The sequence below is a fragment of the Thermobia domestica genome, chromosome 3, assembly GCF_964235325.1.
Source record: "Thermobia domestica chromosome 3, izTheDome1.hap1.1, whole genome shotgun sequence".
Classification (NCBI taxonomy): domain Eukaryota; kingdom Metazoa; phylum Arthropoda; class Insecta; order Zygentoma; family Lepismatidae; genus Thermobia; species Thermobia domestica.
Genome location: NC_137456.1, coordinates 95482555 through 95488554, shown reverse-complemented (window position 1 = coordinate 95488554; position 6000 = coordinate 95482555).

Below are 6000 nucleotides of genomic sequence, written 5' to 3'. Positions count from 1 at the left end.
AATGGATGCCACCTGATCTGATGAAATATACTTTCGCAACGTATCCAATTGGTTACGTGGATAACTAAGTATGCCTGCACACTAGATCCTGTGAGACGCTCAAGTGAGCTGCAGCTGCTAGCTTTACGTTGTCTTAAATGTTCGCCTTCACACACGTGCTTCGGTGCAAGTGAGCTACGGCTCTAAGTTGCTATGAAGATCACCCCGCCAGTACATAGCCACCGATATACAGGCCTCTGGACAAAACTGTGACATCATCATCGGTAGGGTTTTCGTGTTACAATAGTGGAAAGATTGAAAGCCCATTATATCGAAAACGGTTCTAACAATTTACATGAAATTTGGTAGCGAAACATTTCTTGGTACGAGAAACAGAATTTAGCTTGGTATCAACTTTCGGAAAGCTTGTTCAGTGACGTTTTTGGACGCATCAATTTAAGGGAGCCTCATTTATATTACAAAAACAACAAAGAATGTTCACAAAATTTTGTGAAAATGCACTTTCTCGTACAATAAAACTGTTTAGGTATGGATCAATTACCTAGAATTAGTTTAGTCACGTTTTGGGCGCTTCATTTTAGGGGCGCCTAAATTATATTTAAAAAATAATAAATTATGTAAATGAAATTTTTCGCAAATGTATTTTCGCATACAAGACAGCGTTTAGCTAAGTTTCAAGCTCCTCAAATTAGTTCAATGTAGTTTACGGAACTTCATTTCGGCGGTGCCTCAATTATATATATATATACACGAGGGCCATCAGGAAAGTGGTACCCGTTTGTGCAATAATGGCACAGTAGTACATATTAACAAATATACACATTCTTATTGGAAAGAGCATACTTTACACTACTTCTCCACATAATCAGCAAGCAAATTGAGGCATTTGTCATACCGTGTGACGAGTTTTTGTATTCCAGCGCCCTAGTCCTCCGCCGCCAGCGTATTGAGATACGTAGTCACGCCTCGTTTAAGTTCTTCAACGCTGTCAAATCTTTTTCCCGCCAGAAAGTCTTTAAGCTTTTTAAAGAGATGAAAATCCGAAGGGGCCAAGTCCGGACTATACGGTGGATGATCGAAGGTTTCCCACTTAAATTTCTGCAGAAGTTGTGTTTTCGCAGCTGCATGGGGCCTGGCATTGTCGTGAAGGAGAATGAAGCCTGTAGACAACAGGCTTCGCCGTCAATTTTATATTGCCCGCCGTAATTTCTTTGTTTCACAATACGCATTAGCATTATTGTGTCTCCACTGGCCATAAAATCAATGAGCAGTACACCTCGTCGATCCCAGACTATGGTTGCCATGAGTTTCCTGGTGGACGGAACTGTCTTAATTTTTTTTTGGTTTGGTTGGTGAATGAGCTTGATGCCATTCCATGAACTGTCGTTTACTCTCAGGTGATGCATAACAAACCCATGTTTCGTCCCCTGTAATGATGCGATTCAGGAAAGAGTCTCCTTCATCGGAATAACGTCCCAGAAACGTCAGTGCTGCAGCCATACGCTTGGTTTTGTGCTCATCTGTGAGCATGCGAGGGACCCACCTTGAACAGATTTTTGAATAATGCAGATGGTCTTTGACAATTTCATGAACAATTGTTCGAGACACATTAGGAAAATGTTCACAATTGTGACGCGCCGATCGTTCCTTACGCATTTGTCTACTGACCTTAGCAGTTCGTCTGTAATGACAGATGGTCTCCTTGAACGCTCCTCGTCATGTGTACTCCCCATCCCCAGGTTAAAATTGCGACACCAGCGCCGAACAGACGACTCGTCCATCACATCGTCTCCATACACCTCCATTAATTGGCGATGAATTTCACAAGGTCGAACGTTTCGTGCATTAAGAAATTTAATCACGGTCCTCAGTTCACAACTAGCGGGGTTCTCAATTCGTTTAATCATTATAAACGAGCACAGACACAACACAGGCACTGCTAGCGTCACGCAACCTCGCACAGAGCAGGCAGACAAGCCACTGACGCGGTCTGACCTTGCCCAGCGGCTCCCAGAGTCGTCAGCACTTCATGCGGCGCAAACGCATACCACTAAGCAGTGTGCGAACTGAAAAATTTTCCCAGGGGGGATGAATTTCACCCATATGCGCACCCAGTCCTCCCCCCGTAGATATATATATATATATATATATATATATATATATATATATATATATATATATATATACTAACAAGTACAAAACAGTTGAGATGTGAGATCTTTCATAAATTTTCACTCAAGTAATATTTAGGTTAGCTACGCAAAGTAGACCTACTTATCTTTATCTCCACTTAAAAATACTCTAGAGGGGGAAAAAGTTATCCCTGCCAGGGATAAAATTTTTCTTCTCCAGGGTGGGAAAGATTTTTGTCAGGGTGGGAAATCCCTGGCATCCCCCCCACCAATTCGCACCCTGCCACTAAGAATCAAACATTTGTAAAGGAGATTAATACTAACTTCTAAGGTTTGATACTTGATCAGACACGTAGCCAGCTCTAGTTCTTAGAGGGGACAATGACACAGAAATCAAGAAGACACAAAACTTTCATTTATTTATTTATTATTTATGAAATATATATTAATCCGTAATTTCTTTTACAGTTATTATCACATGTGTTTCTTATATATAAATTGATTATTTTTATCGTTTCATATCTAAAAGAGTAAAGTAAATAAATGTTTTCCATTTTTCAGTGCTTTCAAAAATTCTGGATAAGGACGGAGGTGCAAGCAATTGTAGGGTATGAATGGGTACGTCGAACGTCTGATTCGTACTTACTTACGGCCTCCAAGTGGAAACCGTAAAGTAAAGGTGCCTTCAATTTTCAAGTGGGTGAGGAAGTATCACTTATAAGAGGAGTGGGTTTGATATTTGCTTGTTCCAGTTTGAGAAGACCAACTTATAATGTCATCAGGATCCGAACCTTGGATTTCCTTAAGAGTCTTCCTTAAAATATCATTCATTTACACAAATTAATAGGTTATAGTAAGAAACTGGTAACGAAACAAATAACACCACTTCCACGGTCCTAGGATTCGGGCGTTATAACAAACTAGAGGCATATGCCGTATACCCACCGTCGTTGATGCGTCAGTTCAGAGATATACTACTCGCTACCTGCAAAAGAATGCAAAGTGGGACGAACATGCGTAGTAAACACCAGATGAGTAGTGGGAGACGAAAGTAATGTTTGAACTTCTCTATTTATAGATTCCTTACCTTATGACAAGCACTTTGTATCACATACGCTTTAATCACTAAAAGAAAACATAACTTATGAAACGCATCTCATTATCATTATCTTCGCTTTCAAGAAAATAACAAAAATTGTAGGCTAACACTGTATTAATATTCACTTTCACTACACGAATTACATATGATTTAAAACAATAATAACATTTGCAAATTATGAATAATATTTCACTCAACGGTAAACTGGCCCTTGTAAGAGATTTCGGGACGACGTTTTAACGCGCACGATAATCGTTCGGAACGTACGGAATAAATTCACTAGTGCATCGTTGAGTAAAGATGAGTTTGTGCGTCGTCTTCAATTCTAGATCACATTAAATCTCTTCCATGAGTTTCTTCATTCAAAAATGTCAACTACGACTGTTGAAAATGTTTCGTTAACTTGAAATCACGAAAGTTATAAAATATCTATCGACGTTTTATATTTCATGTTTACTAATGCGGTTTGCATATATGAGAGCTTGTGTTGAATACGTCTAAGTTGCTTAGTAGAAGTCGACGCTCTCCCCGCTTCTTCGCGCGTCACATCGTTGCCAGTTAACAACGCAAGAATACACTAACAAATTAAAATATAGTTCGTAGAAAACATTAAGTTTTTCCTTTATTATACTGTTAATAATATATAATAGATGATTCATAGGTTAATAGAAATCACATTAAAAACACTGATCATTCCAATAAGTCGTAGGATTGACGATTATTGATAGATTTTACATTGTCACGTAAAAATCTGTCATCGTCATGAGAGTTCACTGCGTGGGCGTTCAGCACGAGAGTAGTTAAATTCCTCTTCCTAATATAGGCTGACAGGAGGAAGCAGGGCTATCTGGAAAAGTGAGGCACCTTTTGGGTGACAAATTCCTGAGCATTGTTCTCCTCCAAATGTTAACTGGTTGCATTTCATTTCTAAGAATTGACGTTGGAAAAATACGAGGGTTGATTTAAAAATTCATGCCAGTCCATACCGTTATCGATGGCGGCGAACGGAATGTCCACTGAAGATACCACAGAAGTGGGCAAGAACCCTGGAATCCAAATCTTCATAACCACACTGCAACACAACCGCACTCACAGCACTCCATTGGTCCATAGAGGGCGTCATTTTAAGTTCGTTCACACTGAAGAAGAACAATTCGTAAGTTCACTCAGACACACATGGTCGCGAAATTCGAAGAATAACGAACGCGAGGGCCATTTACGATAACGCGAGGGCCATTTCGTAAATGTCTTTTAAGTCCTTTTATTTTAATCATCCTTTGGAATGTAAACACAAAGATAATTTCAATGTTTGAATATAAATCAATAGTTATTTATAATTCAAAATACTATTTCAACATTGTACTTCATGATGTTTTTCAAAATTCAAACCAAATTGTATAAACATGTGAATACATTCATTGCAATAATGTATTCAATAAAATATCATATTTAATAACATGTTAAGTTTGGTAAGGTATCGTATTCAATGAGGTATTGTATTCAATGCCATATTTAAAAATACACAACAAAATATGAATAGTACAAACTAATATATACCAATAAATTTAAAATGGTAAAATTAATTTAAGATTCTGCAATAATACTTCTTAATTCTAAAATAAAACACACAATATCATCAAATAATTCAATTAATCATGATTCTATTTTTCATGAAAATAAAATATTCCTTCCTACTATATGTGTAGAAAATTTATTACAATGAAAACATCAACATTATTCATAAAATTCAAAAGTGTACTTTCATTAACATATTAACACAAACTATTCACTAAGAATATTGGAAGTAATTCAACACAACTAAAACATATGATATAGTGCACACAATTGATTCATATTTTGTTAAGATTACATATTAAAAGCACATGTGTAAATATAACACTAAAAATATTTCATTTACTTAAAAATGAAATAAACTAGGCTGATGCGAGTTCGTCACGCTCGACGTATATAAAAATATACTGCCTGCATTAAGTTAGCAAGACCCTACCCCAATTATTAGTTAATATATTTCCATCCCCGAAGCAAAGTGAAAAAATAGCATGTTTGGTTAAAATTCAAAAATAATATAGAGGGGACTAATAAGAAAATTGCCTACTCCGGGCATTACACAATATGAATAACCCATAATATTGGAGGGACCTTTGCTTCAATGTCTTCAAGTACTACCTGAAATATTTTCGTATTTAACGAAAAGATTAGCACAAAGTGAATGCAACAATAGTTGTTAACAATTAGTATGTAAGTATTCATTGTACTAGTCTCACATTTGCATTTGAATATTGATTCCGTGATTTTTTTTATTCTCCCGTTTGTGACTCAGTGGTTCACCACGTAGGCGTGTTCAGTTGGAAAACAGGGCTGCGGTAGCCCACCACATTAGTAGGAGTCAGTCATTCTAAGTTGATCACTGTGATCTTACCAGAATGCTAATTAAACAAAACGAGAGGATTAATGAAATTTATCAACACAAACTCCAAATTATGTATGTTACACCATGGTGATTCAGTGAGATATTTTAAATATGAATCTAATTCTAAAATTTCATCAAGGATTTTACCAATTCTATTGGAGTTAATTTTGGAATCACATTGGTTTGAAAGATTTACCATTACAGCATTGATAGAATCATAGGTTACTTCTTCAATACAACTATTCAACTCTGAGCTTTTACTCTGTTCTTTTAGGATTTCATCACTTTTGGTTCCACAGTGTTTAGTAGCTAAATTAAGCCAAATACTCTTTGTTTCT